The following is a 15,184-nucleotide window of genomic DNA, read 5'->3' on the forward strand; positions in this document are numbered from 1 at the left end:
CTGTGAAATAAACACTCATAGGGTGAAATATCTCCAATAACAGGAGTTGGCAACCTGTTGATAAGGTAGACACCACTAGAGAAGGCATGCCACCAATATGTGAAATCCAACCCAGATGCAGCTAGTAAAGTCAGTCCCGTTTCAGTTATATGCCTATGCTTACGTTCAGCCCTCCCATGTTGCTCATGATCATGAGGACAAGGATGTTGAAATTGAATCCCATGAGTATCTAGAAACTTAGCAAAACTTCTATACTCACCCCCCCAATCTGACTGAACCGTTTTTATCTTACAATGGAATTGATTTTCAACTAGTGTCTTAAATTGTAAGAACACAGGGTAGGCTTGGGATTTCAAGGTAAGCGGGAATATCCAAGTATAACGGCTGAAATCATCTATAAAATGGATGTAATAACGATAGCCTGCCTTGGAGGGTGTATGGGAGGCACCCCATAAATCTGCGTGAACCAATTCTAAAGGTGTGGAAGCTCTAGAAGTGGAGATAGTGTAAGGGAATTTGTGGCTTTTGCCTTTTTGACACGGTTCACAGAAGGCAAGGTCCTTTATGGAGCCACTATGTGTGACCTGTGGAAGAATTTTAGCAAGGATCCTAGGTGCAGGATGACCAAGCTTTGAGTGCCACAAATTAACAGTTTGAGGGGCATTAACATTGTAAACAACAGGCAAAAAAGATGAAGAAAAATCATTCTCTTTATTGCAATTGGAATTTTTACAGTTGGGGGAAGCTGAAATTTCAGCGTGATTATTACAAGAAAAAGTACAATGTTTAGAAACAGAAGTCTTTGGCTGAGACATGACTAGTTGGCACTCGAGTGGAAGATTGGAAGGTTGAAAGTGTTTATGAGACAGCGTGTACAGGCCATTCCTAACCCTCCCTTTGAGCAAAACTCTCCCAGTGTCCTCTTCCTTAACAAAACAACATGTGGAATGAAATTCCAAAAAGACATTATTATCTTGAGTGAGTTTGAAGACACTAACTAAGTTCTTGGTTATAGCAGGAACTTTAAGAACAGAATCTAATTTTAAAGGCAAAGAATTGGAGGATAAGGAAGTTTTACCAACATGAGAGATTGGTAATTTCTTACCATTACCGACAGCTAATGCATCTGGTCCAGAGTAGGGAATTTCAACTTCAAGATGTTCCATACCTTGAGCAACATGATTGTTCGCACCTGTATCCGCATACCAATCGTGATCACCTCCAAAATCTGGGATAGTATTGGCAGCATAAGCTTGAGGATCATCCTCTTCAAGTTCAGTCAAGAAGGCACCTGGGCAAGAATCACTAGTCTTTGGAGTAACAAAGTTCTTATCAAACCGATAATGACAAACCACAGCAGAGTGACCAGGGCGATGGCAAACTTGACAAAATAATCTGGGAGCACCACGCCCAAAAGCTTTTCCAGCAGGGCGACGAGAAAGATTGGTTTGAGAAGTGAGATTTCGACCCCCGTATCCACCAGATCTGGCATTGTGAGGGTGCGATTTATTGTGACCAATAGCAAGATTAGCTGTTAATTTGTTGGACAAATTAGAGATGGAATAATGACGCTCAAGCCTGGTTTCTTGAGAGAGAAGAAGCGCCTGAATCGAATCAAGAGACAAATCATCCATTCGACTAGTGACATGAACCACAACGGGATCGTATTCGGGTCCAAGACCATTGAGAAGATGCATAACCAGATCGTGCTCGTCCATAGGGTAACCAGCCGTAGAAAGAGAGTCAGCAAGGGGTTTAATCTTGTCAAGATAATCAGTAATGGAAAGATTACCTTTCTGAAGGGTCGAAAGCTGAGATTTAATCTGAAGAACTCGAGCCTTTGATTGACTGGAATAACGTTGCTGTAGGGCGAGCCAAACAGCGTGAGAGGATTCATGTTGAGCAAGTGAGCCAAGAACAGCTTCAGTCATGGCAGAGCGAAGCCAGCTGAGAAGAAGTTGATCTTGGCGCCGCCAGGTGACAAATTCTGGGTTAACCAAACCATTAACAAGGGTCGCCGGAGGAGGCACACCAGTGAGAAGAAGATCATCAAGGCCATGGGCAATAACTGTGGGAAGAACTTGCGATTTCCACGCAAGAAAATTTGAGCGGTCAAGTTTGACTGTGAGAGTGGAATTGAGGGAGTGCTGGAAGGGGTTCCAAGAACCAGAAGGGGGAGTTGCAGCGGGAACGGTGGAGGAGGTGGGTTGGTTGGAGGAATCCATGGAGAAAGAAGGATCAATGGTTCTCTGATACCATGTGGAAACAGAACTTATCTATGCTAAAATCATCTATGAGACAAGAAGGCAAGTACTCAAGATTTGCAAAAGTTGATCTCGTATGAGATTGATCATTTATTTATATGGGTTGAGTATACAAGATTAGTTAGTCTTTAACTAACAGATTAGTCGTATAACAACTTGGCTAACTAATGTTTACATCAGAAAGTAAACTAACTAATTTGTGAAAGCTGTTGCTTATCACTAGGCAACAAAAATCAAAGACGTATAAATAATGCTATGTAAAAAAATGTAAATAAATTGACCAAAATGTAATTTTTTTTAATAATTTATTATTTTATTTGGCAAATACTAAAGCACTATTTATCACATGCAACAGCGAATGCCTGACCCACACTTCTCACCCACTCTTGGACTCATAACAGTTTATTTTTTATTATATTATTTATATATAAATTAGCACTTTATGGTAATTAATATAATAATATACAATTTGTAGTGGCCAAACCAAACATTAATTCTAATTTCCCAAGTTTAATATTGTGATGGCCGAGTGGGTAAGATAATTTATCTAGATGTATAACCACTACTAAAAAAATTACATGATAAGTCGATTAAAAACTGACATCTGAATGTTCATAAGTCGGTTGAGAACTGACTTCCCATGCAGTGACTTATGATGTAAAAATGTGGTAAGTAAGTTGGCACCAAACCGACATCTGGTGTAAGACATGGTAGGTCGATTGCAAACCGACCTCTAGTGTAAGACATGGTAAGTCGGTGTGGCACACCGACCTCTGGTGTAAAACATGACAAGTCAGTTCACAACCGACTTATGGTGTAGAGTTCTATTGTTAGTTTTAGTATAACCGACTTATGGTGTTTTTTTTTATCTTAAAAAGTGTATTATGCCCAAAACAAATCATGTTTTTTTATACAAACAAACTGAACAAAACAAAACATATATCATAATAATATAAAATACTAGAATTTGAACTAAGTATCTAAAATAACGAGTCTTAAGTTAATTACAAAATGACTCACATAAGCATTGTAAACTATAGTTAGGCAACAAAAGTGAGTGGACCTATGTAGTACTCATCAAATTCATGACGCATTGTGCCCATTCTTCACGCACTTCATTGATCTCATCGTTTGTATAATAGTTCTTCCCGCCACACTAAAACAAAATTCATTGCATAAGTTGAATTAATATACTTAATCTTAAGGTAAAGCTAGAACTTTAATAATGAATATTTTCACTTACATTACTAGTTAGCCATCGCATTGAAAACCCATTTGTCACGAAGTCCTTCATCATCCTCATAACATAGAACCCACATTGTACTGATTGTAATGGTTGACGAGGACACTTAACTGTTCTCCACACGCCTTCCTTAGTTTTTGCATTATTTGTGCGTAAATGTTGAAAGACACTAAATAATAATAACATAAACATTTAGATGTTGTTAATTTTAAATGAATTAAAGAGTATGCAGTTAATGGGTTAGATTTTTACCAAGAAATGAGAGATTTGATTTCATCTGGTGGAAAATTGTGAAGAGAATCCAGGAAATAGCACAATTGGTGATCAAAATCAATTATTATAAGCATCCAATGCTTTCTAATAGAAACACAAAAATATTTCATTATTAATATTATATATATTCACTAAAAAAATACTAAAAGTAAAAAAGTTACCCCTTATGATATGGAAACAACCACATCTGACCTGGATTTGAATCAATCATACGCTTTGATACCCATTCAACTCGTTCTTCTTCAGTGGATCCAACATTTGATAACCAAATTGGCTCAACAAAACGAAAAAAAAGTGACTGATCTCTCTTTCAGTAATTGGATGTATAAAATCCTACATAAAAAATATATCTCTCTTAAATTTATAAAATAAGTTATGAACAAACTTATAATTATTTTAAAAATCTTTGATACCTGATATATAACGATACACATGATGCTCCAATCTCTTCCACTAAGCCAACATAGACTATATCTTCTTGTGAGATATATAAATCATTCTCATGGCCGAATATCTCAAAATCCATCAGAATTTTGATCATGAAACTTGGCTCCACATACTTCACGGTAGCTAATAGACACTTGAGAAAGCGAGGAACCCCACTAGGAATCTTGAAGAGTATCGGGGCACTAGCTTTAATTGACACTACTTCATTTTGACTAGGAAGTCTTTGGGAAGGATGAGACTTCTCTTGTGTCATTGGGGCATTAGGTATTGGTGAACCATTCCTTTTTTGCTTCCTTTTCTTCTTAGGTAGCTTCAACATGAAAGTAACACATGTTAGTCATGAAAAATAATTCAATCACTAAATATAGTTTCTTGTCAATGTCTTACCAAATCTGAAACGTAAGGAATGATCAGATGAGATGGGCACTCAACATAGTGGCCGACGGCATGACGTACTAAAGAAATCTCATCTCCAATAGGAAAAATAAGTTTAGCCTCATCATTGCAACACTCATCCACTTGCACACGATAGTTACCCTTTCTTAAGTCAACACAATGAATTTTTCCGCTTGTTGCCATTATTCGTCCAATAGCAATAGTGTCACCTTTTTCTGTCAATAATCTAGACTTCTGATTATCCTACAAGCTCAAGACGAGGACAAAATAATATCTATGTTATAATAGATATTTTCTACAATAATAATATGAATAGGTGAAGAATAAAACACCTTTGAAGAAACTAAAGACTCATTTACCACCTCCATTGGCGTAGGGGTCTCACTTGTTCGTGAAACTATCATAGGCAAACTGACTTCACTTCCTTTTAATGATAAAATTTGGTTTGCTAATTTTGTAAACTTTGTCAAAAATAACTCTCGTTCTTCTCTTTCTCGTTTTCGTTCTACTTCAAATTGTTCAGCTTGACTACGTAGTCTTTGCTCAAATGATTGCTCTAACTTTTTAAAGTCATCTAAGTATTTTTGCGATTGGTGTTGTTAAAATTGAAATTGTTGAAGTCCACTAAAACCTCTTGCTGGCTTCAAAAAGTAGTCTCTTTGTGTAACGCCACGACTTTGGCCTCTTACTCTACCAGGATGCTCCTTTGTTCTCAACACTTGTGTCAATATATCGTTTGTCCCAACTTCTACAAGTGTTCCCTCATTTCTCTTATCTAGAAGGTCATCCTGCAATATTTAATTTCATTTCATAAATTTAGTAATACAATATAATGAAGGATAAAAAAAATATCTAAGTTCATATAGTTTACAACATACAGTGGCATCTCCTATAAGCTTGTCACGTTCATTTACATAATTTCCTGATGCATCTTTCCTTGCCTCCTTCCAATGTATAGATCGATCTATTAGCTCATCTGTGCCTAGTTTAGTTTGCTATAACAAAATAAAACTCAATTAGTTATATATTAAACCATTACAAAAATTAAAATCAATAGTAAAAGCTCACTTACAAGGTCAATTTCTATTTCTTTATAACTGTGTCGTGATGAACGATGAGGAGACTCCAAAGCAGCACACCTCTCTTTTTGTTTTTTTACTAAATTCCTAATTCAATTGGAATAATTTAACTTTTCAATAAATTAATATATGAGTAAAAAAAATTTAAACTTAGTATTGTACTTACTTGAAATTCTTTACTTTTTCTTTTGGTGACGAATTTTTTCCATTCCTCCTCAAGAATGTTATATCTTTTTGGAGGCACATCTAATGCAGTGGGATTTGCTTCCAATAAATCTTGGTTGTTAAGGTAAGGAGCTACAAATCTTCTGGTCAAAAATGTTTTGAATGTCCTCCACTTGATGCCTACTGAACTCATCACTTCCTTTCTCATTCCCTCGTTAAGATGAAAAGCTAGCTACAAAGTTTAACAATACAAGTCAGTGTAAATAATAATATACAAGTTTAAAAGATTGCCTTCAGTCTATGAACCTTACATTTACATATTTCCAAGCATTCTCTAAAGTTGCAGCAGGAACATCATGCCAATTATCATATGTAATTGACACCATTGACTTTGCTTGCATCCCCAAATAGCATTGTAACGCTTTCTCCGGAGTTCCAATTGATTGCCCTCTCTTGTTAAACCTTAAATTTATCTTAATCCCTTTGATCTTGTCAGCAATTATTTTTGCCAATCGCACTATCCCTTTAGTATGCCTACTTTTGTTTTCTTTGTTGTAAGATCTTCATTACCAGCCTCTTCTAAATTGATACCTTCGTCTGCATTGTCTTCAAATTCCTCTTTGGGATGCTCTTCATGATGGTCCATGATCCTATTAAGAAAAAACAAGTATAAAGATTAGTACATAAAATAAACAAATGATAAGAATATTTTAAAAACAAAGCCACTAGGGTGAGACTCGGGTTTGGTCTAGTGGTTATGGGGGTTGGGAATTAGGGTGAGACTCAGGTTCGAAGGTTCGAACCTAGGATCTCTTGTTATTAAGGCTTTTAGTCTCAATTACGCACCAAGTGTGCTAATGATAAAAGAAATATATTTTAAATACAAACTTACAATCCAAATTCCATCACAATCTCTTCGAACATATGGTCCAACTTTTGATTCAATTCCCTCAAATTCATTGATATCTCCAATTTCTTTCTCAAAAGTTTGAAGTTTGCCAATCTCATAATCATCATCATCATCATCACCTATGAATTTTGGTTGTGATGCAAGTACAATTGACCATCTTGAATCTGATGGATCTTGAATATAGAATACTTGTTTTGCTTGACTTGCTAATATAAATGATTCTTCCTTATGGCCTATTTTATTGAGATCCACTAAAGTACATCCTAACTCATCTGATATAACATACTTGTCTTCTACCCAATTGCATTTGAACATTGCCATCCTACAATCATGATAATCAAGCTCCCATATTTCTTCAATGACTCCATAAAATTTCATATCTCCATAAAATGGTTTCTTATCACGAGCTTAAGCAAATTGAAGAGTTTTTGCAACAATACATACACCGCTATTTTGTGTCACTCTAACATCATCACGAGCTTTTGTACTAAATCTATAACCATTTACGACAAATCCATCATGCTTAATTGCCATTGTAGTCGGACCTAATGAAATCCATCTTAAGTTTTCAGATACTTTGTGAAACTCCATACTCAATTCAGATTGAATATGCATAATGTAAAATAAATTATAGATTTTGAAATAGTTATTTTTAAAAACTAAGTATAATTATAATGAACTAATTATAATAAGTTACCCTATCACGAAACCATTGATGAAAAGTTCGATGGTGGTAATCTTGAATCCACTTTCTTGATTTACTTCGATTCTCACGATGAAGATATTCTAAGTGTTCTCTGAAATTAAGAATATTGTTATTATGACAATAAATCATTGTTTAGATATCATTTCACATTATATTAATACTTACTCTATGTAAGCTTGAACTTCAATTGTATTCTCTAGAACATTTCGATGAGCAACATCCCAGTCTTCTTTTTTTATTAAGGTGAGCCTTCCATTGTTGATGCCTCTTCCAATAACATCTTCACTCATTGTCTTTCTGGGAATACCAATCGCTTCTGCATCAGTAATATACTAAGTACAAAATTCAACCGCTTCTTCTGCTATGTAAGCCTCAACTATACACAATACTTTAAAACCTAGGTATTGGCGGCAAATACCACAATACTTTTGCTGGAATCCCTTTCTTACATTCTTTGTTGTTCTTATTTTTTTTCCATCTAGATGTTTTACATACGGGGCACTCAGTTGCACTCTCATATTGATTTCAATATAGAATGCAATCATTTGGACAAGCGTGAATCTTGCTATACTCCATTCCTAATGTGCACAATGTTTTTTTTGCTTCATAAAGCGAGGAAGGCAATTCATTGTCTTTTGGTAAAATTTCTTTTAATAAAGTTAATAACTTTGTGAAACTTGTGTCACTCCAACCACTACCAACTTTCAAGTTGTATAGTTTTACTAAAACAACCAATTTTGACAAAGGTGCCCCCGAGAATATTAGTTTCTCTGCATCTTCTAAAAATTTCAAAAATTCTTCAGGCTTATCAACAAAACATTCATCTGCATCTCTCACCATCTCTATAGGGTCATCAAATACTTGATCAAATTGCTTTCTTTCATTGGGAACATTATTGTTAGAGTCATATTCTTCTCCATGCCAAATCCACTTGACATATGTTTGGTCCATTCCGTTAAAGTATAGATGACTTTTTATCTCCATTATGTCTAATTTTTTCAAATTTGAACATTTTCTACAGGGACAATGAACTCTGGAAGGATCTGTTGTATTTTCTAACGCTATCTTAATAAAGTTGTCGTCTCCCTCTTCATACTCTTTTGAAAGTTTGTCCTTTGTTATCCAACTCTTGTCCATTTCCTAGAAAAAATTCGACAGAGGTTTCCCTAAAATTGGACTAAAATCCTCCTGCACGTAGAAAATTCCCATAACAAATTTTTAGCGCTGCCAGATTCCTATTAATACACTATCTTTGTAACTTAAATTTTGACAGAGCTTCCCTATACCAATCAAACAAGAACAATGCAAGCACAACATAATTTAAATATAAGAAAATATATAATAATTCTAGATGAATTTGGGCAACATTTCCCTTGTAATAGTGACCTAATTATTTGTCAATAGAGAATCAAGCAATTCAAATAACACACAATAAGTTTCTTCCTTATATCTCCGCAGCACACAAATAAATTTCCCAGAAACTATTTCACTAAAACACACAAGTTCTCAACCTTCCATTATCACCGCAACACACAATTTTAATCACAGAACCTACTTCACTATGGATGAATATTTAAGATATTCAAACTCCTCTAACATTTTTATAATAATATTTATAAAAAAAAAAATAAGATAACATCCATACCTCTTGCAATTAACAATAATCAAGCAAATTAATTCACTTGGCAATGATCCTTGCTAATATTTCCACCCAAAACCTACAAAATAAAATTAATACCTTAAAGATTACTAGACAAATAAAAATTAAGGTCATTGATCATTTAGAACTTACAACCTTAATGAGTATATAATATGATATAATAAAGGATTTAATCAAGATTAATAGATAAGAGATTAGTCAAGATTTACATAAATACTTGGCAAAACCCGTGGCTATCCTCAAAATCTGGTACTATTGTCTAATTCTGTGGGTACGCACAAATTTGCCTTCTCTTGAAACCTTGGAAGATGAATGGCCCTTTGAAAATAATGCCTTCTCTTGAAACCTTGGAAGTCTCTTCATGCACAAATTTGGAAACGTTGCCTGACTTCCTTGAGTCAACTCCGCTAAAGAAGTTGATAATTTATTGTTGTTGGATTCTACAAAAATTTTGCCAGAGGGAGACGGGCAAGTATTGGCCCAAGATTCGTCATGTTCCAAATATTGATGTTGGAAGGTAAAATATTATATATTTTTTTTTAAGTTGGTTTGAATGAGACAAACCTAACTAGTTCTACCATTTGGATGTACAGATTTCATATAAATGAAAGAAGATGAACTATAACGGAAAGGGTTGGCTCATGTTTGTCAAGTTCCAAATTCATATTTCAAGGTAAAAAATGATTAAACACTACAAGAATTTAGAATTGAGGTTTTATATTGTGCTTTTACAATATTATACAGGAACCTCTGTTATAATTGTTTCCAACCTCTATTATAGCATTACACTTGTCTCTATACATCTATCTAACATTACATTTTGCTATTTCCTTGATTATTTCCTTCCTTCATAGATCGAATTAACTCAAGTTGTCACAGTACTCAAGATCTTTATAATTGAAATTGCTAAAGTGATCACATTTTTTTTTTTCTGAGAAAAAAAAAATCTACAGGTCTCATGGTTTTGTGATTGCCATTTTGTTTTTCTTTGTGATCAAGATTTATATAGCTAGCTTTAATGATTTAAGTTTGTAGCAAAATCTAGTACTATTGTCTAATTCTGTGGGTACTTACAAATTTGCCAGCATAACAGGCTCCAATATCACAGGTCTTGCTGCTGTATGACACTGGTTTACAAGAAGAAAATTAAAATAAGTACCAATTCAAATTTTAAGCTGGAGGAGAAAGCAAGATAAGATAGAATACAAAATTACATATGGTTGTCACAATCAAAATACAAAGACTACATATAAAAGAATCTTTCTAAATGCATATATTGCAGCTAACTCTCCATCTGTTAAACATATACAAATATTTTCAACTGGTGTCCAATTAATGACCCCTGAGCACATAAAAGCAAAGACCATTGTGATCCTTTTTAATATATACTGCATCATTTTTAATTTAATAGACCACATGCATTAATAGTATTAATATAATATAATATAATATAGGTTTGATAGAACATTTTCTTTCCCATAATTATATTTCTGATGACAGTCATTATCAGCAAGTTTATGAAGAGTAAAGTTCACTCTAAATAGTAATCAAGTGGTAAAACAGTCCAAATTCAACATGTTATACATATGATGAAAGCATATAAATATGTATATAAATATATACTTCTCAAAGTCAAAAGTCCACCCTTATTGTGCCCGAATCTAAGCATATGAATATGTGACTTTGAAAAGATTATTTGAGATTAATGTTGAGCCCAAAAGATGGTGTTTTAATATTTATACTCGCAAGTGCACGAATCGTTTCGGAATATAATGTTCATGTAAGTACGAGGTCGAACCCATGAGAGTTGACTAACATCAAAAGAAACTATTTCAAACAAAGCAAGAAGATTCTAACCTAGTTCCAAATATTTGATGAGATTTTGTTTTAGAAAAATAAAAGACAAGTAATAAAAAGATTTAAGATTAAATAGAAAAATAGTTTTCAAATGAGATATGTAAAATAAAATTATTAAGATATTAGAATCCACAAAATGCAAGTTCAATAATATTTGTAAGTATATTGACTCCCAAGTTTATATATAGTTGAAATAAATTACATTATATTTTTTTCAAAATACATTTTCTATTCAAGCACAAGTTACTTTAAAAAAGATAGGATTTTTCTCCACTTATATAAGATATAATTTCTAAGCATTAGTTGTGCTACACACCTAATGAAACTACAAAAAATCAAAGAGATTATGTTTAGGAAAAATATGATACTTATGCTCTAAGAATTAGATGTGAACAATTTAATGAAAAACATTTAATCAAAGAATATCATATTTTTGCATAATGAAGAACTAAGTGTAATATGCTTTAACAATCAATAATAGATGAAAAATGCATATCTTTGATAGAAAAATCCATAAACAATGTTGCACAAATGAGAACTCAACATACAACAAAAAATACTATCTAGTTACATTTTTCTTCATCATCATCTTAATAATCTTGAAAAAGATTAGAAGCTCATAACTAGATTGAAATAAAAATTACAAAATAACATACTTGACATGCTCTTCAAAAGATGAAAATGGTAGAGGGAAAATAGTGAAAGGAAGAGAGAAAAATATGAAGTGTAGAAGAGGTTGAAAAGATGAAGAAAAGCTTCCCAAATGGTCTTACAAGACTCTATTTATAGGCAAAATATGGAGATTAAATTAATCAAATTAAAATAAATAAATTGATTAATTTAATTGTGTTGGGAAGTGGTAGGATAAAAAGAGTAAGTGTAAGGGTATTTGAAAGATGAAATGTTTGGTTGGATGGAAGATTAGTGAAAAACTAGGGTAAAAAAATGAATTAGGAATGTTTATTTAGGTAAGAAAAAATAGGGAAGAGTGAATTGATATTTGAGTGAAAAGAAAAAAAAAACATTGGGAAGAAAAAATGTGATTTTTGGCTTTTTGGTGGCTGGCAGATGGGTCTGGCGTGGGGTGCAAGGGGGCTGGGCTGGCGCAGGCCCAAAGGAGATGAGGCAGCAGGCGTGGCTAGGAGAGTTGGTGCAAGGGAAGGCAGGCGTTGGTGCTTGGAGTGGCAGCTGGGTTTCGGCTGGGCTTGGGCCTGAAGCTTCTGGGCTTGTGGAGTTGGGAGGCACGGCTGATTGATGAACTTGTTGCTGCTGGGCGTTGGGGTGATGCTGAGTGTTGAGGAGAGCTGGGACATGTGGCAGCAGCTGGAGATAGCCAGGCATGTGGGTGTGCTGGGAGGCAGCTGGGTGATGTCTTCGTGGGCCTGGCATGGGCGTGGGCTCTGGTGGCTGGGCCGAATGGCTATCTTGTTGTTGGGCCGAATGGCTATCTTGCTGTTGGGCCTTTGAGAAAATGCTACTTTTCTTTGTTTCTTTCTTAAAAATGCCACATTTTACCTTTCTTTTTTCAGCTTTAAATCTTTTCTAACACCAATCAAACAATATACTCCCTACAAAATAAATCATAAACTAAATTAAAATTAAATATTTTCACTAATAAAATATATCATATAACTTCCATGAAAATATTAATTTACATAACATTTAGTTTCAATAGAATCATATTTTTAGCATTCAACTAACAACACTAATTTCAACTAATTAAATTACAACATAAAACAATAAAATATCTATAAAAACATATAAAAATCTAGAAAATTACAATAAGACTAATAAATGCAAAATTATTTAAAAACTTAATAAATCAATTAAAAACTTAAGAATTAAGCAATAATTAGCACATAAAAAGTGGTAAAATAACTCTATTTTGTAGAGTTATCAATTAAAGACAAACATAATTTGTTAAATAACTAACTAATAATTAATATTTATCCATATATGTTGATAGTTTGTAAACAAAATCCCCTTCTAAAGTTCTAATTATACAAGTAAAATTCTGCAGAAATTCTTTGATCAAAGTAGCAACCTCTTCTTTCTTAACCACCTACATTAATATAATTAAAATGAATTAATCATTTCTGTATATATAAGATAATTCTGACATCCAAAGCGAACTAATAAAAGAATACATTAAAAAAAAGAAATAAAATGGATTAATCATTAACATAAATCTCAATATTAAAACTTGTTTCACGCTTCCAACACTCTGGAGAATGATAAAAGCAACCAAGAGAAGTTATTTAAACTATCCATTTCAGTATCTAAAAGTTAAAAAGAGCCATAATATTGTAAATAAAATATAGATCATATAAACATAAATAAATTAAAAATGAATTTAGAACTCACGTACCTATTCTGAGAGAGAATGTTACCAGTCTCTGAACTCAATCTCTTAACCCAAATCTATGAACCGAACCAACAGATTTTCCAATATCTAAACCCAAGCGCACCTTTGCGATTGGCCTTTTGTTATGCCCAAACCCGTGTGATTGCCGTGGATGCCGAAATTTGAAGAAGAAGGAGGCGATTCTAGAGAGGTTACGGTGAGAGTTGATGTCGAAGGGAGCTGAGATGATGACATGGTGAAGCTGAGTGACCGGAGTTGAGGAGGGAGAGTCGCTGCAGTTTGGGTTGCTGGCGGAATGAAGAAGACGAGAAGAAAATTTTTTCACGAGGGTGTACAGTGAAGAAGCAGAGCGCGGGATACTTAATTTTATTTGTGCTTTTTTTTTTCCACCCTAATTTTAACATGGTATGTCTCCAATACCAACCGGCATATGATGTAGCATCATAAGTCATTTCTAAAACCGACTTATGCTATTAAAACTAAAAATATATAATTTTAACATGGTAAGTCAGTGCATTAGCAATTGACCTATGATGCAGCATGATATGTCTATTCTAGAACCAACTTATGATGTTAAAATTAACAAATATATAAGTTTAATATGTTGAGAAGGGTGTGACATATGAGCAATTGCTTGACATTTTTTACGAAGAGCTTGAAGTGGATAAATGTGTGTACGACTTGAAACTTGAGGTCCCATACACATGCCTCTCACAACCCTTCAAACCCACCGTTATGAAAAATAGTAGGCATGTTCGTGCATTCATCGAGATAGCATCGAAATCTGCAGATAAAATGATTCTTTTGTATGTAACCTTGGTTAAGAAGAACTGTTTAGTAAATGTATTGGCCTCTCCCGGTATTAATAAATAAGTTCGATTTGAGAAGAATATTTCTCTCCCATGTCCTGGTATAAGGGGAACTCGAAGTGAGGTTGGGACAATTATTCCAGAGACAAATTCTCAGATTATAGTCCGTGATGAAATCCTTATTAGAGATCCGCCTATGTTTATAAGACAGCGAAGTACGATCCTATGACTACGATCCTTATGTCAATGACGATCATGTTGCCGATGCAGTATATGTTGATGGGCCAGATAATAAGGCAGATTTGTCAACGCAAAGTTCAAATGTTATGCATGTACAAGTAGTAGAGGAAGAGCATGGCAGAAGACAAGGTCGACAAACACCTGTCACCTGCAGTAGTCGTTCGGGTAGAACTGAAGATAACATAACCTTGTTCCAACATTCCAATCTCTTTAGCCATGTTGAACAACCAAAACCCAAGTTTGCATTGTGCCTAGCTTGTAAAGATCGGTCTTGATTTGATCGTTGGTGGCCGAGGGTGGAATGACACTCCAACATCTACTTCTCGTAAGGCATCAATCAAATAAGGAATGATCCCCTCTCCGTATTCATTGGCTATGTAGATGGGCATCAATTCGAAGCTTTGGATTGTACCTACCATATCCAGTGTTTAGGCAGAACAAAAAATAATAATTGTGCTCAAGTTAGTTAGGATCCAGATACAAGTGCTCGCACCACTTAATGTCACATTTTCTTTTCTTTCTTTGGTAGTTGGTTTCCAAAAAATTGAATTTTATGAAACTTTGTGTTAGAATGTTTGACATATTTAATTTCATGTAATTGTTTTCTCTACTTGTCTCTTAAATTGTTGGTTTTCTTTTTTATAATTTTATTATTCTTACCATTAGTTTATCCGAGCAAAAATTAAGGCACTAGAAAAAGGAAGAACAAGCCACAATTACAATTAATATGTTCATCAAAATCTGCTTGTTTTATATTGTTATATATTATG

General features: G+C 34.1%; 1 long non-coding RNA gene across 1 annotated transcript; it reads right to left on the reverse strand.

The window, feature by feature from the left end:
* Positions 1–3,515: 3,515 nt before the first annotated feature.
* LOC133807140 (uncharacterized) lies at positions 3,516–3,965 on the reverse strand. Its single transcript, XR_009879166.1, has 3 exons — positions 3,942–3,965; positions 3,760–3,864; positions 3,516–3,676 (listed from the first exon to the last, which is right to left on the reverse strand). It is a non-coding gene; the product is annotated as an uncharacterized LOC133807140 (long non-coding RNA).
* Positions 3,966–15,184: the final 11,219 nt, after the last annotated feature.

Source organism: Humulus lupulus, chromosome X (genome assembly GCF_963169125.1).
Source record: "Humulus lupulus chromosome X, drHumLupu1.1, whole genome shotgun sequence".
NCBI lineage: Eukaryota > Viridiplantae > Streptophyta > Magnoliopsida > Rosales > Cannabaceae > Humulus > Humulus lupulus.